The sequence below is a fragment of the Caloenas nicobarica genome, chromosome 1 (assembly GCF_036013445.1).
Source record: "Caloenas nicobarica isolate bCalNic1 chromosome 1, bCalNic1.hap1, whole genome shotgun sequence".
Lineage (NCBI taxonomy): Eukaryota > Metazoa > Chordata > Aves > Columbiformes > Columbidae > Caloenas > Caloenas nicobarica.
In genome coordinates this window covers 126,471,583-126,497,322 of record NC_088245.1, presented here as the reverse complement: position 1 = coordinate 126,497,322, position 25,740 = coordinate 126,471,583, and positions in this window count along the sequence as shown.

Below are 25,740 nucleotides of genomic sequence, written 5' to 3'. Positions count from 1 at the left end.
CTCAGAGGAGCCCTGCCAGGGCAGGCTCAGTCAACGACCTTCATGCTGGCACCATGTCCCCTGATCCGTTTGTCCAAACCCACCCAAAAGCCTTTGGCTGCCTGACATGGGGTTCTGCCAGGCTCCCTCCACAGCACTGACACCACCGGAGGGATGGCAAACTGCTGATGAGTCCCCCCCACATCACTTTGAGACCTCTCCCTGCATTGTCCCAGTACAAAGGAGGCCCCATCACCCTGGTGCACACTGCAGCACACACGTGCCAGCGGCTGAGGCCACAGAACAGCCTCAGGATCCCGTAACCGGGCCCATAAATCACCCTGCACAGACACGAGCAGGTGCTGGGTTATTGTGAGTGCACAGGTGTTAAAGCATAGGCAGATGTTTATAATGTCAAGATTGCCTGAAAGCACCAGCATTAAAAGCTCACCTTTGATTAACAGCTCATCAGTGCCAAACAAGTATGCAAAATGATGAATGGTCATGAAACTCCAAATCGTGGGAAATTGCATCTGACTATAATTGCAACCTGTTATTTCACACACTCCCAGAATGTGAGTGCCGGCTGGATTGAGAAAAAGAGCAGGAAAACCTCGCCCGGTTGTTAAAAACACTCCTATGGCTGTGCTACATTGCCCTCTGCCCTTCAGACAGAGCTGTCTTTCAGGAGGGGCCAGGGAGCCCAGCCAGACCCAATACTTTGGACTGTGTAAGTTCTCAGTGCATAATACATGCAGAGAGGGAGACAAACAACTTGAGAGGCTGTGAAATACTCTGAAAGATGAATGTAAGCAGTGGATTTATTAACGGGGTTTCCTCTCTGAAAACTGTTGGCCTTGCAGGATCAGCCAAAACATGAACCTTGAGAGCTAATGCTCTACTACACAGAAATTTTTAGCATGCTGGCATTTATTCTAAATAGAGTAATACCCTACAAATTCCTAGTCTCCTGAATTTTCACTTCTAGGGAGAAGAATATTGTATGGTGCTTGCCTTTCTTCTCACTGTGTTGTGTTCCTAACTCATCTCCTGTTGAATAAGTCGGCTAGCTCACCAGGAGAACACTTAAAGAATACAGGTACATTGAGAATGCAACTACCTTTTCTCATTCCCTCCCTCCCATGCAGAAAGAACACCTGCTTTTTCTAGCAGTCCTAAGTCCAATCTCCACTTTCCAGAATACAGCAGTATGTCCCATTGAGCCAAGTTCTTACTTGCCATTTGGGCTTATTAACAGATTTAACTGAAGAGATGTATAAACACAAGGTGAGAGGTCTCAGTGCTGTATGACCCATTTTTTATCATCTCAAAAACAGAGAAGACTTGATAAACACACCTAAGACACACGTCTGAAAATTTAAAAAACCTGAAATATTATTATGAGATAATTAGAGAAAAAATGCAAGTTCCTTGACTTTTCTGGTCTATAAGACTAGAGTTTGTGTTTTAAACATAAAGATTTATGCCTGCTGAATTGAAACTCCAAATACAGTGCTAATATGGGGAGGTGAGGGGGAAGGGTAAGGGAGCAGCAACTATAGTTTGTATATGATAGCTTTTCCAAAACTTGCCATGTGAAAGAAGTCATATTGTGGAATTATCATATTCATTAATAAATAATGGAATGACTGCATTTTAATTTGGATGAAAAGTTCAGGGGTTCAGACGAGTTCCATGTACATCTTATTTATAAATTTTTTCATCCACCCGAACCCAAAGTTTGTTGCTGAGATGTGGTTGCTCATTTTCAAAACACAGCAGCAACCAGAGGCAAGGGGGGTACAGAAGTGGTGCTAATGTGATGCAAGAGCAGGGGTCTGTCCTTTGTAACAAAGCTTCATTCATCTGTGATAAATTTATGCATATGTCTTCTGTTTTATTTGTCTTTATAAAGGCCACTGCTCCCTTAACGAAGGGTGTTACTGGGGCAAATAGCAGGAACTTTGAAGTTTATCAGAGTTTCTCTCCTTACAGTCTTTAATTTTCCTAATGTGAATGATGGTGCTGTTCCAACTGGACCTTAATGAGGTTTGAAAGGTGTCAAAAACGCTTTTTCAGAGACTCGTTCCTGGCTTCCTGGATACAGAACTGGGCATGATTAGCATTGCAAGTGAAGAAATCATGGAAATGGTAAGCATTTTTTAGGCATAAGAGGGAGTTACAAAGGAGAGCATTATCCAGAAAAAAAGTGATCAATTATTGACACTATGATTTCCCCAAACATCACTGAAACTCCTGGAGTTCCCTGGTGATCTAGTAAAACTCATGTAGCTGTGAAAATCCTACAAGAATTTACGTGGTGCTAATCTGTATAGCAGAGATGAAAATGATGGCACGAACGGACAGAAAACCTTAATACAGCCTGGGGAGTGACTAAATATAGGTGAAATCTGGAAAAAGCTTGATACTAAATTATCTTCTTTCTTTATTTCAAAGTAAAATTTATTAAAACATTGTGAATAAATAATTATCTTTTACAAACCTTTTATCTTAAGTAAACCCTTCAGAATATTTATTTTTTAAAATATTCAAACCAGTATGCTCACTTCATCTACAGTTGCTCTTAGATTTGCATGAGCGTAATCCAAACATAATGGCAAATTTTAGAATTTTCTGACTGCCATCTGCTCTAAATCTTTACAGATTTATATATAATTCTGTATAGATGGAAAACCAATTTTTCCACAGCACTGTGTAGGAAAATAATTTCTTAGAACTGTTTTGTTACAACGATTATTTTCCAGGCAAATACATCTGTATGTTGTTGATTTTTGTTGACAGGGAGGCAATGGAATAGTAATAATCAGCTTGCAGACAGCTTTCAGTGACTTCCTGTATTACATTTCAAACCAACAAAGTAGTCATCAGGCATAATGTCACCATTTGTCTCCATTTAGGCTCTTGACCTTTAGGTTGACCATTAAAGAGAGGAAGACCAGTTCCTATCCATGTTTTGGCAATAAAAGAGATTTTCCTGCTGTAGATACACATTTATTCAATAGAATTTGCAGCCCAATTGACGTCCATCTGATTTGGAAGTTTCCTTCCTCTTTACTGGAATAGGAAGCATATATAATTATGGGCTAGTCCATTAATTAGTTTTAAGGGAGGAGATTATAAAAGAGGAAAACACTGGCTATATAGATAGAAATGCTGCATTTTAGATAACCACTGAAAGGGCAGAAAATGTTGTATTGCATCTTTATGGATTTTGAATGGACACATTTGTTGCCAAAATGAATCTAAATCCACTGACAGAAGGCAGTAATATACTACAGCTCTTGTGGCACTGCCCTTCTACTTATTGCACAAGTTGCATGCTGGGCAAAAGAGGATGATGAGCTGGACTTACTGCTCACTTCATAAGCTCAGTTGCCAACATAGATTAATTTGTAAAACTTTTTTCCACAAATATCAGAAATTTTGTAGAGATTACAATATATTACACAAAGGAAGGAAGATAAGAGCATATTTCACTTGCCGTTAAGTGCAGATAAAGTCTATAGTAAGACATAATCTCCAATTCAAGTTCTCACATAACAGTGGAAGACAGCTCTTTCCTTCCCACATCTCCTTCACTGAAATTAATTTTATAATTTCTGAACAGAGTTTTACAGCCTAGTATTTGCATTACGTTTCCAATAAAGGACAACTCACTACCTTCAATAAAGTAGTGAAGTCTGTCTCACATTATAGAGCTCTTGATTGCCAAGAAAATTAAATGCCAATTGTTTAGTTGGGGGTTCCCAAGAGTAGCTGCATGTACAAGACTCCAAAAGTGGAGTAAATTTGGCAGTCAAGCTCAAATGCTGTGCAGCAGAGGCATGCCAAAGAGAGCTGCTGCAGCAAAAGCTGTCTAGAGATTTATGGAAAAACTGATATTCAGAGCAAAACGGAAATGAGCTTCAGAGAGCCATCTCTCCTTTCCTTGACAGCTGGGCCACTGATACATAGTGGAATTTGGTCCATAGTTTTGCTGTTTTGCAGAAGGCCCTGTATTCAGGGAACCACAGGATCAAAAGAACAAAACGCAAACCTCAGCTGACACTGAGGATACTTGTGTATATCCACAGCAGGTCTTCAGTAGCATGCTATTTGAATTCTTAATTTTCCCAGTGTTTAAATTTTGAGGAAAATCCTGGAGATGAACAACACATTACATCTCTTTTCTAGGACTAAGTAGTACTTAGGGAGGTACTTTTCAGTTCTTTGTTAAGAAGTGTTCTTCATTGTAGGAAGTAAGTGACATAAAATTTGTGTCACTGTTGTTAGGTGTGAGTCAATAGAAACTACAGCTGTCTCAGCTTCTTGTTTCCTCCCCTGATTCCCTTTACAAGTGAATCCCACATCAGATGAAACCCATGCAATTCAGTACCAGAAGTTTACTTCTACACACCCTATATTCATATATATACATATTTTATAAACTATGTTGATGGCCCTCTTCATTTTCGTTACATTTTGAACTGATAGTAAAACAAAAAGAAAGGTGTTTTAAAGCACAATTAAGTATAGAAGAAATCTACAGAGAGGGCAAGAAGGTGGCTGTGGGTCTGGTAAACTTGTGGAAGTGAAACGACTGCCCTAGTCTAAAGAAGTCCTGAATAACTGAAAGTGGGAGAATCTATGGTGGTTCACATTTATGTGAACACTTGTGATTAAGTCTGATGAGCATGTCTATCACAGAGGAAGAGGAGAGTATTTTGAACATTGTTATGTTTTACTACTTTCCTCCTGGCTACCAAGTATGTCAGAGTATGTATTGGCTGGTGTGTAAAGGAGTTATAGGCAAGCAATGGCATATAAATTACACTTTTCACCAATACTGATGATAACAGAATGGAAAGGTCTGTATATTTCTGTGCAAAGACAAGTACAGAATAAAAAATACAACAAAGACAGAGAGCAAGAAGAACAAGGTGCTTGAGAAAAGACTGCAGTGATGAGGAGTGCAATCACAACTGTTTTTCAAATATGCAAAAGGACATTTCAAGAAGAAAGAGTTTTAAGTGTCCTCAGTGTCCAAAGGAAATAGGATTTGGGGTAACAGACATAAATTGTAGCAAGTGATATTCGGTATAGACTAAAGGGGGAAAAAAGGTTAAGTGCTAGCATTTCAAAAGTAATTATTATGAATCATTGGAACAGATACATTGGAGCAGTTGTTAAGTTTGTGTTATAAAATATCTCTAAATATAATCTAAATACCTCTGTATTGGGTTTGCAGGGCAAGGTTTTGGTAGCGGGGGCACTACAGGGGTGGCTTCTGTGAGAATCTGCTGGAAGTTTCCCCTACGCCCAACACAGCCAATGCCAACTAGTTCCAAAGTGGACTCACCACTGGCCAGGGCTGAACCCATCAGCGACAGTGGTAGCACCTCTGTGATAACATATTTAAGAAAGTAGAAAAGTTGCTGCCAACAGCCATATTACCATCTAAAAGTTGAAGCACAAATTTGTAGTTTTTGCAGCTAGTAAATTCCCTTGCTGGTTTTAAGCAACAGTAATATCTGAGAAAAAAGTTCATTTACAACTTTTAGTCTCTGACCTCTGGAAAGCATTTATGCAGTTTATCATTGAAAGACAGATAAAGCTCTTTTCCTGCCACCCTGCCCTCCATTCCCGATACAATTTCCTGAGGTTTAAAAGTAGTGTACTCACACATCTCAGTGCAGAAATGGCATACAAGTTTTTCCTCCTGGTCTGTTCACATTTTTCTTATTTGTATACTGATCCACTCAAGTAGAAGGAAATTGTGTCCTACATGTGACCTCAAGGTTTAGACAAATTATTTGCTTCCCTTTCTACCAAAGGCTAAAACATGCATACAGATATGAGCATCTAGAAGATAGTAGAGATCTGTGTTTTGTGTGCCTATAGCTTGTAGGTTTCCATTTTCAGCTCTGTCTATTAGATTGCTGTCTATTGGATTTTGGATCAAAATCTGATCTGATTCCAGAATCAAGTTATGCTTGTATGAGTGAAATCAAATTTGAGACTTACATGACATTATATAATATTAAATGAAACAGTTATTTGCCTTATGACAACTACTGTTCTGAGATATTTGTGCACTCTTGGCATGTGTGCATATCATAAGCTCAAAAGTATCACACAGAGAATATCCTGGGCAGCCTCTTTTGTGGCCACAACTGACCACCCCATTCCAGGTATGCACAGAGGTGATCACAATACCATTGCTTTACTTTCTTTGCCAAAGCCAAGCACATTCTTCATTCTGAAGTGGGAAGGGACAGTGGGCTGTGGGATACAGTAATGACTCTGACCCTTATATGGGCTTTCTGTTATTTTAGCTGTACCTACCTTGAATTACTGGGAAAAAATATACCGTAGAGAATTAAACAAGAAATAATTTTTACACTGGAGAATGTTATTGCTTGTTATCTCCAATTACTACCAGTAGCTGCCCTCCAAATTTAAGAAAAAAAGAAGAGCGCTGCCATCTCCAAAGCAAAGGCTGCATGTGCCCTGGTGGGTGAACCACTAACCTGACATCATGACTCTCATTTGACTAATAGTGCAGCCTCCTGAGTTTTGACATCTGGTTGCATAAGTTGGGAGACATTTGGGATGCTTGTCTCTAGTGTCTACAAATGTAATACATAGCCTTTAAGAGACTTAATTGCCTTAGTTCTGTTTAGGTTAATAGATATGCCACTTAGGATTTCAAAATAGTGATGTTGGAGAGCTGAGTTTAGGGGAAAATGTGGTGAATGCATTATGTAATTTAGGCAAAATCCTGAAGGAATTTGGGAAAAGCTTTGCATGTAGCTTGAGTAGAGTTTTTCTTTGGGTAAGCTGGAGCATGATACTTGCCATAAGCTCTTATAAGTTTGCTGTCTTGTAGTCTGAAATGGCTTGAAAGAAGAATTCTTCTTAGGTACATAAAGGAAGTATGGATCAATCCTAAGAAAGCATTATTAAGAATCAAGAATGAACAAAGGAAGAAAAATGGTCTTACTGTGAATACATATACAGAAAAGGATGCAGTTGTTTCAGAATGTGAATATAAAGCGTGATACAATGGAGGCGACTCTGCTGCTATTACAGGTGCCAGATGAACACTAAACTAGCCAAGGTTCATGTTTAGGGTTATGTATACAGTCACATCATCTCTGCAATACAGTTTTAACAATGACGAGGCTTTTTAAAGATGCATGAAGGCCTGTTGCAATAGGACAAAAGCTTATGGTTTTAAACTAAGAGAGGGGAGATTCAGGCTAGACATGAGGAAGAAATTTTTTACAATGTGGGTGGTAAAACACCAGAAGAGGTTGCCCAGAGAGGTGGTAGATGCCCCGCCCCTGGAGACATTCAAGGCCAGGCTGGACGGGGCCCTGAGCAACCTGATCTAGTTGAAGATGTCCCTGCTCATGGCAGGGGAGTTGGACTAGATGACCTTTAAAGGTCCCTTCCAACCTTAACTATTCTATGACAACTCTGAATTATACAGATTAAGCTACCATTATCTTCCCATCCAGCTCAGAAGTGATGGCTCTACCCACGTAAGAGACAAAGTATTGTGAAAAAGCTTAAGGAGTGGTCATGTTTTGCACATTGCACATGCTCCGAAACAGGATTAATTAAAGTGAGATAGTCACAGAGGAAGGGAAAACTGTGAGCATGTTATAGATTTTGTGCCTGGTAGGATGCCTTATGAATGGTAATTGTGGACTACTGAAAAAAATTAGAAATAATGTCTTTCACACTTTCATTAAGGGAATGTTCTTCCTTCATAAACTTTGAACGATCTTCGAAAGAAAACTCATTTTGATTTGGAAGACATCACTTGTGTCTTCAATAAATCAGATACCTCTGTTAGGAAAAAACAAACAAACAAACAAACAAGGCCAAAATGTCCTAAAAGGCCTAATAGATTTACTGCTTAAATACAATCATGATAAATCACTATATTTTTAAGCTGCCGGGTAAGTGATAAATCAAATCAAAGCTTACCCCAGGTATACTTTGTCTAATGGAAGAAGGAGATAGCAACTCTGTTTAGGACATAAAAATCAACTTACTTTGATCACTAGGTAGCTCACCTAAAAAAAGGGGAATGACATTATTATCAGCTGAGTAAACGGTTTGAAAGCTTGATGAAATTTTGCCTGTGTTGTCAAATATTGATGAAAACATTTTTTGATGTGTACTGTTAACTATTTTCTACTGGATCTGTGTAACATAAAATAATTTAAATATTACAAGTTTAAAGCAAATTTTACCAAGCTTTGGTCTGCATCTAGCACTAGGAAAATCTAAGAACTCTGAATATATCAAAAAAAAAAGTAGACTTCAAGTCAACTTCTCTGAAAATGACAGCTTTTACATGAAATGTATTTGCGGTGGGTTGACCCTGGATGGACACCAGGTGCCCACCATAGCCACGCTGTCACTCCCCTCCTCAGCTGGAGAGGGGAGATAAAATATAACAAAAGGCTCATGGGTTAAGATAAGGCCAGGGAGAGACCACTCAACAATTACCATCATGGGCAAAACAGGACTCAACTCAGGAAAATTAGTTTAATTTATTACTAATCAAATCGAAACACCTTCCCCACACCCCTCTTATCTTCCTGGGCTTGACTTACCTCCTCCCCACTCGGTGTGGTGCAGGGGGATGGGGAGTGGGGATTACAGTTTGTCCATCACATGTTGTCTCTACCATTCCTTCCTCCCTCAGGGGAAGGACTTCTTACACTCTTTCCCTGCTCCAGTGTGGGGCCTCTCCCACAGGAGACAGTCCTCCATGAACTTCTTCAACATGAGTCCTTCCCATGAGCTGCAGTTCTTCATGAACTGCTCCAGTGTGAGTCCCTTCTGCAGGGTGCAGTCCTTCAGGAACAGACTGCTCCAGTATGGGTCTCCCACATGGTCACAAGTCCTGCCAGCAAACCTGCTCCTGCATGGGCTTCTCTCTCCACGGGTCCATCTGCTCGTGACAGGAGCCTCTTCCATTACAGGCTTCCCATAGGGTCACAGCCTGCTTTGGGCATCCACCTGCTTTAGCATGGTGTCCCTCCTGGGCTGCAGGTGGATCTCTGCTCCTCTGTGGACCTTCATGGGCTACAGGAGGACAGCCAAACTCACCATGGTCTGCACCACAGGCTGCAGGGGAATCTCTGCTCTGGTGCGTGGACCACCTCCTCCCCCTCCTTCTTCAATGACCTTGGTGTCTGCAGGGTTGTTTCTCTCACATATTCTCACTCCCCTCTTTTGACTGCTGCTGGTGTTGTGCAGGTTTTTCTCCCCTTCTTAAATATGTTATTGCAGGGGCGCTACCACCATCACTGATAGGCTCAGCCTTGGCCAGGGGTGGGTCCCTCTTGGAACTGGCTGGCATTGGCTCTATTTGACACAGGTTCTCACAGAAGCCACCCCTGTAGTGCCCCTGCTACCAAAACCTTGCCAAGCAAACCCAATGCAGTGTTATTATAGAACTAATCAGTAATAACATCTACCTTTACAAATATGTTAGAGTTTAATTCCAAAGAAAACAATTTTAGTGTTTACAAAAGTCTTCTATTGCTGACAGAAGAGTTACCAAAGTTAAATTCGATATAGTGTTTATTAATACTAAAAAACCTAACAGATTTTTAAACTCTCCCATTCTCAGCTATAATGACCCAACTTGTATATAAACTTCACGAATTTACTTGTGGTTCAACAGAAGACAAAAATGTTAAATGATATTTTTATCACTGGAAACCTCAGAAACAAAAAATCACAACACCAACAGTTTCTGAGTTCTATGCAAAATATTTCAGAAACTGCAGGAGTAAAAATTAACATTAGTATCAGTTATAAGGACTTCAGCTGCTAGAATAGGGAAACCTTACTAGTATTTCTGGCAAAACTCAGAGCTGAATATCCTTGATCCATGATCACATTATGTTTCTTTACACTAACTATGTACAGGACACACATGCAGTAAGATCTGTTAGTCTGCATACACACTAGAAAGAAATAAAGAGATTCTATAACACAAGTCATTTTTAGGGAGAACCATTCTTTGATCCAGAATAAAAAGCCAACCTGTCCTTTTTATATCTTTAAAATATTTTGTTATATTTTTCTCTTTGTAGAAGATTTTGTGTCTAAACCAAAATCGCAGAAAATAAACTGTGCTGAACCAGTTCTTCCCTTTTCCAGAGCGTGGTCCTAATTGATCTCTTTGTGTTTATGTCATCGGAGACTTGTTCTCCTCTAAGAAAAATAAATAGTTCTACAAAAGTGTTATGCAATATCCAGTGCATCATCTGAGAAGAAGGATGTAGGAAGTATCTGAACACATGCTTTAAAGCTTTTCTAAACATTACTTTTCACCTTACTTATAACACATTTGATGAATATACAATGCTAACAATCACAGGCTAGTCTGATATACAAAGAGTCTGAGAAAGGTTAGATTTTGTAGATCAAAATCTAAAATACGTTAGAAGCTTGCGTCATACCACTTCCTTATTTTTTTCAGTTTTAGGTAAATCTTGAAACTACTCTGAAAAAGCAAAGCATTTTTCATTATCTGCTTCTTAAAAGAAAACCCCCAAAAGGTAAAAAGAAGAGATTTAATGCACAAAGCATTATTAGAATAGGCCTCAAATCATCACTTTATATCTGAAAATTTTCCAAGATGACTTGGCACAGGCAAGGTGGGAAAGTGAGAAAAATAATTACCAATACACATAAACAATGGCATAATTTGATAGGTGTCAATCATTCTGCCACTGGAGGTACGGCACTTTCCCCTTTGATTTTAACATGCTCAAAATTTGGCCTCAAGGTTTCCATATCTATTAATAATTCTTGCTACATGCAAAAATTAATGTAATTCTGGAGTTAGAAAGTTCTAGCTATCTAGTTTGACATACATTTAAAAATGTGAATACCTAGTTTGTTAATGATGTCATATTTTACCTTCCGTTCAAAAAGTTACAATCTCTCTTTCTCTTTTACCTTTGCAAGTAGCCAGCTAAGCCTTCTTAAAGTAACAGAGCTGACTAACTTTCATAGGAAGTATTTTCATTGCCGGTGCAATAAAGAAATCGAAAATAATGTAAAGATCACATAGAACTGTTAAATAGTAATGATTATAGCTGCTCAAAATAGCCTGTGGCCCTGTCTACCAAAGGTGTCTTATATTCAGTGTGTTTAGAGACATGGAATTTTTCAAATCATTATCAGCATAGCAGAAAACCCTCCCTGACTTCACTGGGATCATTGCCTCCTCTTTTTGAATATATGTCAATGACTTTTCTTAAAAAGGAGGAAAACTGTGCTTTGTAAAATGTTAATTTAAGAGTAAGTGTTGTAGAATATTAGCAGTATCCTCTTTATTACCTGTGACTCAACAAGCCCCAGTGAGTCACAGTCTTAAGAACGTTCTTGTTGCAATTTTCAGCCTGACTAGAAAACAACATTCTATAAATAATCAAGTCACAAGTACTCAAAGGCTTTTTTTCCAGATGGAAGCAAAGCACATTCAAGGATTTAGCTGAGTTTGGGACTTAGCATGTACACCTTTGAAGTGATGAGCCAGTTTGGTTTGGTAAGCTTCATGCACTGTTGTAATACAAATAAAAGAAGAAGTACATATTTGTCTCATGAAATTTGGAAAACAGCCACAAAGAATTGACTCTATAAATGAGATGCAAGACATTTAAGTTAAAAAATTCTTCAGTGTCACACATTGGATAGTAAATAACATTAGTGGTAACATAAAAGCAATGTCAAGGTACTGCCATAAACTACATAGTTACCCAAGGTGCACAAAAATATATGGTAGATATACTGTGAAGTCACGCCTCCCTTTTTCATGGACAGGGTTTTTTTCTGTTTACCAGTCTTCAGAAAGACTCCAAGTTTCTTTTCAAGGTTTCACTCTTCCCAGTATGTTAGCATCTATGATCTCGTTTTCTGTTTTCTTTGTGTTTTAAGATCTCTCTTTTTTCTCCAGACAAGCTTATTTGGACTCCTGATTGGAAGATTTTATTGACACTCAGCTATCACCTACAGTTAAAAATGGTAACTAGAATTACAAACTTGAGGGGAGCTTAAGGATCAGTTATATAATATACATTATATAGAACTAAAAATGACTGACATTTCAAACAAAGAAATTTATACCAGCTAGAGGCTTCAGTCAAAAATGTGGCAATGTATGAACATTTGGAAACAGCTTAAACACAATGAATGTTTCAGTTTTTAAGTGAATTACATTTCTTGTTTCTTTTCTTATATTTCTGTCCTTTTGCGAATTATGACCATAATTCATATATTCATAAGAGTAAATGTGGAGGGATATCTTAAAACATAATGAGAATCCTCAGAACCACTTCTACTTTTAAAAAGTATTTTTAAATTGCACATAACTCATCTGCACAAAAATCAGGTTTTTTCCATGTTTATGTTATAAACACTTTTTTTTGGGGGGTGGTGGTGGGTAAAGAATTGGTTCCCATGTATGACAAATAAGGAAAAATTGAAACACTGTTTCTTGCCATTCTCAAGGCTCATTCCAGTCAACAACATTTAGGTCCACGTAGTTTTGTCTGTGCTAAAAACTAGGCCAAGACATTTAATATCAGCCCTGAAAAAAAACCAACCAAAAGATAAAAAAAACCCCAAGAAACAGCAATGAAAATATTTGATAGGTCATCAAAACATGGAGACAAAAATTCATACAAAACCTGTACCTGTTAAAAAAAAAAAAGAATTTTTTTTGGGCGGAGGGAGAGGGAAGAAGAAAGATATATTAAATTCTACTAATACACTGAGGTTTCCAGGTTGTCACCCCTGTTCACTTAGATGTCAATGAAAGAGATGAATATTCAAGACTTCTAAACCTCTGTTTAGATAATTGCTTGAGATAATTTTTAGCACAGTCACCATAATTAGTGCACCATTTTTCTAGAAAAGTCACATTATAAATTTACGTAGCAAAAACTATCAGACTTAAGGAAACCGAGAAGAAATTGTTTAACTATTTTTTTTTTTTCAGATGCTGAATAAATGTTTAATGAAAGTAAATTCTGCTTGCATAAACAATAATATTTGCTCTAGGTTGCCCCAAAATACTCTGATTCCCTTTAAAAAAAACTCATGGAGAGTTTTTCAGTCATATAATCTGGTATTTTTGTAAATTTGAGAGAACAATTGAAAAATAAAGGCAGATACATCTGCTGGTCCCCTAAGAGGAGTATCAGGAAATTATTCCAAAGCACCTGTGAAGACAGCGTAGACTTCTTTTTTTCACGTGGAGCATTTAATCTTAAAAAAATGAGATTTTAATGAAATCGCAAAACTCAGTCATGAGAAATCACTTGTGCATTTTATGTTAAAAGTGGAATGAAAGACAGGCATCATTTATTTGAAAATTAGTTTGAAATCACAATGTTTTGGAGGGAGGGAATATAGCCCACTTCCGTCTGTCTCTGACTATGTTGAAAAATAGAACTTGCTGCCCTTCACATTTCTTCCAGAAGGCTGCATGCCATTGGGCATGCTATTTTCTGTCAGTCTTGGCTTTCTGCTCTTCATTCAACTATGATTATGTTCTGACAACTCAAGTCAGTGTTTGTAATGTTTGCTCCAGAGTCCAAATGCTTTCCCTGATACCCATAGATTTCCAGAAGATTATCTTTTGGAAAGGCTGCATTCAACGTTATTCCCTCCTGATGTTCACCGAAGTCTGGTCTCTTTCTTTGCAGAGACAGCAGAAAGTGAACTGGCACAGGGCTGCGAGTAACTCAGGAAAAGTCACATACTTCTTTATTAGTGTTTCAGTTAATTGCAGGAGGCGACACAAAAGCTCTATCTTGATAAATAATAGTTTGGTTATGATAATCTTTCCTTTCTTTCTCTTTGCTTTTGTGGTGTGCTAAATCATCCAGATATTTCGTTTATTTCCATAATGGATTCCAAGATAAATATCCTCTCTATGCTTTGATGGCACATTAATTTTCTAATCCTCTTTCTCTTAAAGCAGATGAAATCAGGAGTAAAAATGAAATTTTACTTAGGTATAGAGTGTAGCTTTAGCCTGGATGCATTTAGGAGAAAAAGCTGAAAAGAATACATATATCTTTAGTGCTTTATTGGCATATATATTGCATGATGTTACATATTTTATTGCCTTTTCAAAAATGCCTGAGCTGTCTCTTCAAGTCAATACCAAACCTATTTAGTACATTACATTGCTCAGAAATATTTGTGGAACTGATTTGAGTTCTAAATTTCCTTCCTAGTTGAGCGTCCAAGCCTCTTTAATTTCTTGGCTTTCAATATCTCCATCCATTATGACTGAGAAGTGAAACAGTCTTATCTGAGTAAGAGGTGAACTATTTTATCCTGTTGAGGAACATACTCTCATTTTTGTTTAAATGGGTACAAGTATAAAAACATCTTTACATTAATATTTATGTCTGTGTTTTTTTCTGTGCAATGTTGCATCTCACCAAGGCAGACTTCCACAAAATTTCAAGTGCTTCCTGTTAGCAGCTGAATTTGGATGAAGTATGCAATTTTCATTTCCATATCAGGCCTGAGGCAAATGAAAAGAAAGAAAACAAAACAAAACAAAAAACAAACAAACAGAAACAAAAAAAGAGAACATGTTTTCATATTAAAAGAAAAAAATACAAGTTCAATTAATTTGAACTTTTAAACAAAGGAATCAGTTTTTATGGTGTGTTCATTGAATAATGAATTGTAAGATATTTATAATATGCCATTGCTCTTCACTGGAAATTGTACCATAACCATTTTTGTTCTATTTACAGTGGAAAGTTTTTAGAAGTTGTAAAAGTAAGTGCTGTTTGGGGTATGAATTGGCAGAAAGCAATATAAACAAAGATTTTTAAGCTCTATCGAAAGTAGTTAAGCTAGTGAGAATATGAGATGCTTAATGCTCTGTGGAAAGTGTTATTACTTATATTGTAATAGTTCTTAGCAGTCCCAAGAGTGAGTCATTAGCCTGTGATGGCTTTATACAAAACAGAATATGAAAGCCTCTCTCTAACCAGTTTTCAGACAATGTGACTATAATATAAAGTCCTCATCACTGAACCTGGGCTTAAGCTACCTGATAACGTCCTGAGACCAATCTAGTCCCACTAAAACCCAGATTATTTCCTGTTGAGTGACTTCGCATTTGTGATAAACTTGTCAAAAAAACCCCTCTATATCCTTGCCCAAAACTAATTCCAGTATTTGACCTCCAATCATGCACCCTGCAACTAATTTTGGATGCATATATCATCACAATCCAATTGTCTCAAATAAGAAAATATATATATATTTAAGAAATACTCTTAAAAATAGAAGATGAACATATCCGTAGCTGCCTTTCATTAAACTATGAAAGATACCAGGATTTAATACGTTCTCCTTTGACTGTTTTAAGAAGACCATCAGGGACCCTCGCTTTAGGTGCTTGCTAGCATAAGATCTGACCTTACTGTTCAGAGAAACAGGATTATACTGAAAAATGTTGTCCTGTTTTCTGAATTGCAAACATTAGATAAATGAGAGGAAGGGTGTCCATGAAGCTTTGTAGACATTTGTGGAAAGCTGCTGGGGGTCCTCATGCATCACTATCAGCACTTGTGGAATTTCCAGTTCCGGAGTGGTTCCCTGGGTTTTCCAAGGCCTATGGCTCCACAGCAACCCAGTTGCTCTAGGGCACCCGTTTCCACCGCCACAGAGCTGTAGGAGCCCTGACTCTTCCGGTTACAGAGCTCTGACATGGGGCTAGGAAAGCCTGCTGGTGACCCCAGAAATTCCAGACACTTGGTTAACCAGCCAGCACTGTGGGATTTCCCTGGAGCACACTGAAGTTGGAACTGAATTTTAAATGTTTCCAGTTAATGAGATGTTTTCCTTCTTTCAGCTGTTTCAACTATTGGTTTCACTCACAGTTTTACAACTAAATTCAGTGGGGCCACCATTTTACTTTAAGGGCATTATGAAATTAATTATTATGAGATTAGTGAAGTTTCATTTAAACTTAGTTTAAATGAAATCAAAATCTCTCATCAGAATTGATAAATACTAATTGGTCAAGGTGTGTCTGAATGGTACAGAAGTTCAGCACATTAATCACCAAACTGAAACCACAAACTTTCTTCCGCTTGCAAGCAGAAGTGAATGCCCCATGACATGGATATCTAAACCCTGAGACTGTGAGTGTGTTATACAGGAAAGGTCACTGGCACAAGCACAGGAAGTTACTGAAGGTATTAATTATTAATTATAAAAAAGCCCCAATGAGGTTTAAGCCTACATTAAACCTATGTTGTCAATTAATCATAATATGAACTGTTCATCACTGAAAACAAATTCATGCATAAATAGTTCAAAATCCCCTGATGGGGAGAAATTCATATTTCCTGGATGTAATAAATATATTTTGTTTTTCTCTGTGAGTAATGTAGATTTGTTATATTTGGATTTCAAACTCAGTGTGACTTCCATCCTTTCAGAAGAACAAGAAACTAACCAAAACAAAATATTACATATTACTTCCACAAAATACTGGGAAATTTCAAGGTTTCCAAAGCTTCCTTACTGAAAGACGCTGTCCAGTGAGTAATGCTGGCAGTATTTCTCATGACTGCAAAAAAGTAATTATATGAAATACTGCAAATGTTACCTCAGACCTCAGAAAGGCTTAGAAATTTTTCTAAACAAACTCTTCTCAGCTGCTGCTGAAAGGAAGTGTGTTTTTTTAACTTGTGGTCACCACCACTAGTACAAGAAAAGGAAGTGATTTGGTTCATTTTTTGTTGTTGTTTCAGTTTTATTTTTTTTAATAGATGTGCTGATTTTAACAGAAAGTTGGTGGGCTTTTCTGGGAAACAGAATATTTTGGTTATCTTGAATTCAGGTATCTCTATATATACTATTTTCACATAAATGTTTCACGAAATAAAAATTAGTATAAATGCCGTTTGAATAAAAGTTAATTTTGCATTCTCATTCTTCCATCTCAGTTTTAGTTGCAGTGAAAGTATGCAGACAAACAGTGTCAGAGGCTGCAGCCTTATGTCCTCTCAGCAGGAAGACCCGAGATAATCTGTGCTGCAATTTTTCCCACACTGTACTGTGTCTTACCACTGGTCTGAGGGGACCAGTTCTTCCAGATGACACGATAGCTTATTTGCCATATTATTTAATTTCTTAAGACTTTCATGAATGAGCCAGAGTAGACTAGGCCAGGTTTGACATGTCTTTATCTACATGTATATTTATTTCTTTAAGAATCTGCAGCTAATTTCAAGACCACAGTTATGAAATGGCACAAAGGAAAAGGCAGCAATTTTGAAAAAAAACCCCAGTCAAACAAAACAAACAAACAAAAAGCAACAACAAAAACCTCAAAACACCAAAACCAAACCAACAACAAAAAACCCCAGATATAATAGTGCACACATTCAGAAACTGAAGGAGGAAAAATTGTTTGCAGAGTCCAGTTACTCAAACCAATCAAAACAATGGTCTTTTGTCTTACCAAAGGGTTGGGGATTCTTTAATGTTGAGTAGCCTGGACCTCATTTTTCACATAAAACATATGCTGTGGCATTTGTTCAATGCACAGCTGGACAGAAAAGTGGATAAAAAAATAATTGCTGTAGCATACAAAGCTGATTGATCATAACAAAGACAGACATAAAAAGCAAGATAAAATATGAACAAATTATCTAACTGTTGAAACAGCTTGTAGTCACATAAGCACTTGTTTGGAACTACATCCCTTCCACAGACAGGTGTATTATGTTACTTTGAAGTTGTTTGAACTCATTCCTTGTGGCTTATATGTTTCGGAACCACTGCCATAGAGTTGATACAATTCTGCCACAGTCAGTGGCATCTCCAGTCTACCTTTGTAAAAAGGGAGTTTGTCCTGATTTCATCAGACAGCAGAAGCCCTAATTCCATTGCTGTCTTCTTCAATAGCTTTGTACCTCATACTTCTACTTACAGCTTTATAGGGAAGTACGTCTGCTAATAAGAGCCATATGCTGTAGCAGCTGCAAAATTCATAGAATGATTTGGGTTGGAAGGGACCTTAAAGATCATCTAGTTTCAACCCCCTGCCATGCACAGGGACACCTTCCAATAGACCAGGTGCTCAAGGCCCAATCCAGTCTGGCCTTGAACACTTCGGGGATGGGGCATTCACAACATCTCTGGACAACCTGTTCCAGTGCCTCACCTCCCTCATGGTGAATAATTTCTTCCTTATATGTAATATAAATCTACACTTTTTTCAGTTTAAAGCCATTATGCTTTGTCCTATCACTGCATGCCCTTGTAAAAAGTCCCTCTTGAGTTTTTTTGTAGGCCCCCTTTAGTTACTGGAAGGCTGCTATAATGTCTCCCCAGAGCCTTCTCTTCTCAAGGCTGAACGACTCCAACTCTCTCAGCCTGTCTTCATAGGAGAGGTGTTCCAGACCTCTGATCATCTTTGTGGACCTCTTCTGGACTTGTTCTAACAAGTCCATGTCCCAGCTGGACCCCAGAGCTGAATGCAGTACTACAGGTGGGGTCTTATGAGAGTGGAGTAGAGAGGGAGCATCACCTCCCTTGACCTGCTGGTCATGCTTCTTTTGATGCAGCCCATGATACAGTTGGCTTTCTGGGCTGCAAACTCACTTTGCCCAGTCATATAGAGCTTCTCATCAACCAACACCCCCAAGTCCTTCTCCTTAGGCTGCACTCAATTCCTTCTCTGTCCAGACTATATTTGTGCTTAGGATTACCCTGACCCATATGCAGGACCTTGTGCTTTGCCTTGTTGAACCTAGAGCAGATTGCACAGGAATGTGTCCAGGTGGGTTTTGAATGTCTCCAGAGAAGGAAACTCCACAAACTCTCTGGGCAGCCTCTTCCAGTGCTCTGTCACCCTCGAAGTAAAGAAGTTTCTCCTCAATTTCTCCTCAATATTTCTGAAAGGGCAGTAAATAACATACGTGTGATGATGTACTGGAGAATTATTGTGCCCATAGTTTGTGCAAAGGAACCACAATGCAAAGCTAAACTATTTTTGGATACGTACTGAACGAACATAGTTAATTTAAATTTGTCAGATGTTTACTTTCAAAGAAATAAGCCCTAATCAGATCAAACACTAGCGGAAATGATTTCATGGGACTCACTGGAGACCAAAAAACAGTTATTTAAATTTCAAAAGATATATATATCCTTTGAGCATTTGAAACCAAAACGATGAAACATTGAAAACTCAAACCTGAGGCAGGCCATGAATAAGAGATACTATGATAAAACATGTACAAAAATGAAACAGAGAATAACGTCAAACAGACCAAATTTTCATTGCTCTTCCACTACAAACTCAAACTGATAAGCAAAGCTGTTCACAACACAGGACTTTAGCCTTCATTATGTTCTTTTCTCTAGTTTCTACCATATTGATGATAGAGTATGGTTGACTATAGATAGTTAGTATAGTTAAGAGAGCAGCTGGCCTGCTTTATATGAAACCTGATTCGGTAAGGAAGAGAGGCCTTACTTTGGTAACCTTCATGTCCTGTGAATAACACTCATTCCTCCGCCACCCATTTACATCTGGAGAACTCGTCTCTCTGCCTTTAAGTGTCAGCTCTGAGGGGAGCCACCTACAGACTCCAGATGGTTCCCACTTAAGTACATAATTCATCCTCAAGCAACCAAACAGGTCAATTTATTCTTTCCACCAATTAAGAAAACTCAATTAAAAAAAATCAATAAAATTAAAACCAAAACCAAAATAAACAAAACCAACAACAAACAACAAAACAAAAACCAAATCAAACCAAAACCTCAATGAAAGTTTCCATATTTTGAAGGCAGAATTTTTTTTTTTTTTTGAGATTGATTCTTTTACTTACCCATGCTGTATCAATTTCACAATGCTTTTGATGTGTTTAGGATGCAAAATTGACTAGGAAGGACTGCAATAGGAGGTTTTAAATTAAAATTTGCAGCTTTTCTTAAAAGCAAGTGATTAGCTAAAGATGTCTGTTTTACTGAAGTTAGTAACCATTGCACCAGTATTTATGACTTCATGTATCTCCAAGCTATGTATTTAAACATGCGCATTTATTCCAAAGAGACAGATGGCCATATTATTAACTCTGATGCCAAACTGCCTTTACTTGTGTAAGATGCATTCTGCTGTCTTTTCTCCCTCTTCCCAATTTCTTTTCTGCAGACATTATCTTCTCCATTGAAAGTACAGACCTGGCTCTGCAAAGAGGTTTGTACTCTCGGGTCTTTGTTATAAAGGACCTCTGTGAACATGCAAGGGCTCCCTTGCATGCGCTTCCTGGAAGCAAGGGGCTTAAGTTTTGAGTATTGATAGTGAAACCAAAAGAAGAAATACTTAAAACTTCTCTTCCTCTTTTGACCAAAAAATAAATTAAAAATAAACAAACAAAACACACACACACCAAAAAAAACCCACCACCAAAACAAAAACCAAAAATCCAAAACCAAACCAACCAACAAAAAAACCTCCAAAAACAAAAAACCACACAAAACTAGACAGATGACTGAAACACCGTGTTGGGTTTTTATCCTCAGTGTTCTTTGAATCTACAGATTGGACAGCTTTAGTTTCACACACTTTTGTTTCGAATCATAAATGAAGAAATTTCCAAGACTAAGGTTTAACGAGTCAGCCACTGGAAACTTACACATACTTATCTGTGGAGAGAAATTGTAAAGATCTTTGAGACACTACTACTAGATGTGATGTGTTTGAGTAGAAAACAGCTATAGGTATCAGAGTTATAAGATGGAGAATAGGAAACGTGAAGGCAGCCACTAGATGTAAACAAATGGTGTTGAAAGTAGGATGAATCATAGGTCAGATTTAAAATAGTGTTATTTAGGCGTCATCACATGAGTTTGTTCTCCCAGACCTCCAGATTCTCTACTTTAACCTCAAAGTACTTTTCAGTCTCCATGAAACTTAATTATTAAATGTTGCATACATAGTTATTTTCACAGCAGAAGCATAATTAGCGGGAAAACAAAAGAATAAATAATAAACAGTAAGAACCACTGACAAAAGAAAATAGATGAACAGTTACACAACACTGATATTTCTAGTTCCCAGAGTTTACCTACTTTTAATAAACTAGGTAATGCAGAACCGTTTAACTAAACGGGTAATAGTCCACACTGCCAGTTCTCTGTTATCCCTGCTAGTTGTATCATGCAGGTTAGAAGTTGAACTGAAAAGACACTTTTAGTGCAATCAAGACTAGCTTTGGCTTTGTACCTGAACATTTAGATGTACTCACACTGCTTGATGTGCACTCGTATGTCTTGGTGTATTTTGTGAAGACTGGACTCACCTCTAGCATAAATCACAGCATCCCAAAGGCTTTCAGAGCAGAATCTGGCATATCTGTTGAACTGTAGATTATGGAGAAAATTAAGTGCAGACACACACCCTTTGTGAAGGATATGTCACCCTTCATCACATATGTCTTTTCATAACATACTTGGCTCATAAAACCAAAGAACTTTTCACTGCTTTTGTTGCTTTGCCTGCCACAGCAGTACATAGTAAATTAAACATCAGAATGAAAATAAATGAAGCCCAAGTTGTTTGAGAACTCAGAGGTTAAATTAGTTTCCCTACTGATACCAGGAAGGTTAAGATGTCACCTTTCATCCGCCACAGTTCATAATGCTGCTGACCAGTGTTCTCAGATGAAGACCAGCTCTGTTGGTGGAACAGTAAGAAGAGAAGGCTCTCTGGTCTGACGCACAGAGCCATACCAGGCAGAGAGGATCTCAATAGCATTGGGTTTAGCCCAAGGACCCAGATTTACTGGAAGCGATCCTTTTTCCTTCTGATTGACAGCCACCCACACTTTTGCTTCTACTCTGGAACCAAACCACAAAACGCAGATGTGAGCAAACAGGGTTTGAGGTTTTTTTAGTTACGCTAAGAAAACGATTTGTTTATTTTTCTTTTTGCTGTAGTGTTAGAATATTCTGAACAGAGCCTTCAGCAAAAGTTTATGCTGAGCCTCCTTTGCACTATGAGGTGCATTTGTACCCTCACATCAAGCTACCATATGTTCTGAAAGATAAGATACCATGGATTTTGCTTTATGGACTAAAATACTGTGCCAATTGTAGTGTATTCATTCCATAGTTTGCTCCATGAATATTCTGGGCATAAAGATCTTGAAGAGGTAAACCAACATATTTAAAATAACATTTTATCCAGAAAGATGATCCATGTTTCCATGCCTCCTCATTTTATTCATACAAACAGTGCTGATACAAAGTTGACATATAATATATCTATAGAAAACCATAGTATGATGGCAGCTAAGGATTGCATCACAGTAATTTCATACTTTTCTTTTACATTAGTTGCAATTCATGCAGCCACAATTTTTTGTTTACTAGGACTTTCTTATCTTTGTCACTTCATTTTCTCCTCAGCTCTGCCACTTTCAGCTTTTGTTCATGCTGTTCTTCCTACTCATGGAAAAACTTCTATGAGGAAGTAGGAGTCTTTTCTGGTTCAGTAGCAAGAGCAGCTGCATCACTGTTCACAGGCATAACATATCACTTTACTGTCTCTACCTTTAAAACAGGACTTTGTATATATAAATGCAAAAAGATTAATTATCATACAAGGGATTAATTGTATGTGGATTCCTCTCCTGCAGAATACAGTATTTCTAAGGTTGTAAACCGCCTTTTAACCTTTTTTGTTTTGGTTTTTTTTTTGGAGGCAGGGGGTGAGGCCACTTTTTTCCAGCAGAAGCAAAGCAAAGTGGAAGTACATTAATACACTAAAATGTCGCATATGAAGTTATTGAATACAGTGAATCTCATCACTGGCAATTAGAGCAAAACTTGCTGAAAATCTTACCCATAACATCTAGAGTCACACATCTGTAATTTACTTTGGTTTTGATATTGACTAGAAGCCACAGATGTTATGTTATTAATGAATGCCTGGATTTGTTACAGTCCCTGAGGACTATGCTTTTTAAGACTGTGGTGCTAGGATACTCCCCTCAACATACAATGATACATATGGCATCAACTTTATTCCACTTCACAGCTCATTGCCATCACACTAATACTATTATGCTAAAGAAATCTCTTTCAGATGAAATGCATTTCTCACATATGGCAGATGCTTCTCTAACCAATATACTAAAAAGTGATCTAATGAAAGTAATGAGGAAAATCATCCCTGCTTCTCCTTTTGAGGGAAACTAACCTGGAAATGAGGAATGCAAACAAGAGAGAAAAGAGTTCAAAAATGAATGAGTCTTAATGGAAAGGTACATATAACAAATTAATGACAGACTTGCAGCAAATTAATCATAACTGAATTCTAATATACATATATATACATACACAATTAAATCTTACTTTTTCAGGATTTGTATTTTGTTTGTAAATATCAAGATATACAGAGCTGCTTAACTAATTTCTTCCTTGTTGTTTTAGCTCGCTAATTAGAAATATGTTTCATAACAAGCTTTCTGATTTCAAGTGGTGTTTTGGTCTTCTGAGAGCTGGAAATTATCTTAACTGCTTACTTAGTCAGTAGTGGAGTACTGTAAAATGCCGGAAGCAGTGTGCAGTTATCACAAGTAGGCCTACAAAGCAGCCAGTATAGACTGTCAAAAGATAGAATTACCGCAAACATTAAACAATGGAAATAATGAAATATAAATTTCACAGTGTTCTTGTTGCTCAAGTCAACCACTTTACTTGGGCTAATCCTAGTCATGGATAGCTTCTTTAATTTTTCCTGTCATTTTACATCCAATCAGAGAATTTGGATGACACAGAAGTGCAATAAAAAAGTGAGAGTAACTTTCAAAATCACAAGCAGCATCTTTGCCCTGCCCACACGTAATGCAAGTTATGCAACAAAAAGCAGTGGTGTATCAGGGTCCAGGAGAGTGGGTAGAAAGGAGTTTTAACTTCCAGGGCCCGTATTTCTAGTGTGGATTTCATAAAGCCATTCCAAGCACCTCGATATTTCATAAAGAATGAGTGAGGAGAATTAGGTGCTGTGAAATGGGCTACAGAGTTAAGAAAGTGCACCTAAGTAGGCAGTTAAGCAATACTGAAGAGAAAATGGGTTTACATTTCTCTCTATTCACCAGACATAGAATTAAGAAATCCCACTGCTTTTAGCTTCCCACTAAAGTTTTGAGGCTTGCAATACTGTTAGGCCTACTATGGATCCCTTCTGCTTTCCTAGCAGGTGGCAGCTGTTTCATCATGTCTAAAAGTGCAAAATTAGCTCAAAGAGTCAGAATAGCCAAACAAAAATGTAGTAACTCTGCATATAGCTGAGAATCCAGTGGGCAAACTGCTTTCTTTGGCTTGCAGGCAGAGATGTGTTTTGTAGAGCAGTTTCACAGAGGAATTTGTGATGATCTTCCCTACAGGATACAGTGAAACAAAACAATTCTGAAAGCCAAAAGGGAAGTAAATGGTGGCATGAATACTTGCTCCTCCAGAAGAATACAGAGTGCTAACAGCTGTCTGACAATCTGTAGGAAAATAACAAGTGGGTAGCTTTTGGCAAACAAAACACTGTATTTCTGATTGTTTGGTTTGATATATTTGTTTAAAAGGCTAGTAACAATACAATAACCTGAAATAGTCACTACTGAGCAACAACATGGAAGAGAAATGAGATGGTAACTAATTTTCGTATCATTTTAAATTACAAAGACCATTAACGAACGAAAATATGTTTTATATGCAACTTTATTGTAACTGCTCCAGGTTGAAGGATGGGATTACTGTAGGTACTAATACATTTTCCCTATTTATGACTCTCATGCAAAGAGATCTCAAGGTATAAAGATTTAGAAGTGTACAACAAGGACTACTTGCAAATGTTAAGAAAAAGCATGGGATTCTATAGGTCTTGTTATTTTTTACACCACACCACCCATCTGAAGTGCTGTGGTATGCCTGTCCATGTGCTCCAGTAGCTCTTGATTACCTTAGTTTAAATAAAGCAGCTGTCAGTATTCTCATCAAAATCTCCATCGGCTTTAAGCAAAACCACAGATCCAGCTGGAGTTCAGCATGGCTGCCTTCAGTTAGGAGCCTTTCCTGCCCTACCTTCCCTCTGATGCTAACAGATTACATATGGCCCCGTTTAAAAGACATGTGGGGTTTCTGTGGGAACTGCCTCCACACTGGCTTGGTCTCACTGCAGCTGCCTAGTAACAATCATTAATGGGACACAGAGGGAAATAATACAGCTTCCAGATTTGATTTCCATAATGGTGTCCAAGTCCAGCACAGAGCAACACCTCTCCTTCCCACCCTGACTCTGGTTTGCAACCTTCGTGGGACTCTGCCTCTGAAGCTCCAAAGACAAGGCAGGGAAACCGGTGTCTCTCAGTAGCAGTATGTCTGCCCCACCAGCTCCAGATGCAATATGTCAGGGCTGTCTTTAAAGGCAACCATGAGGTCAGTTCACTTTGTCACACAAAGGGCTCTTCTGGCACTTAGGTAGGGACTGGACACCCAAACACAGCCTTCCCTTATGCCCAGGTGAAAGGGACAAACATCATCATCTGTTAATGTGGTGTAATCAGCCTCTCAGATACGTCTGCCAGATTTAGGAGTGTGCACCGACCACCATCTACCACCACATCCTAACCAAGGTTTGGGAAACCAAGAAAGTGTAATCGG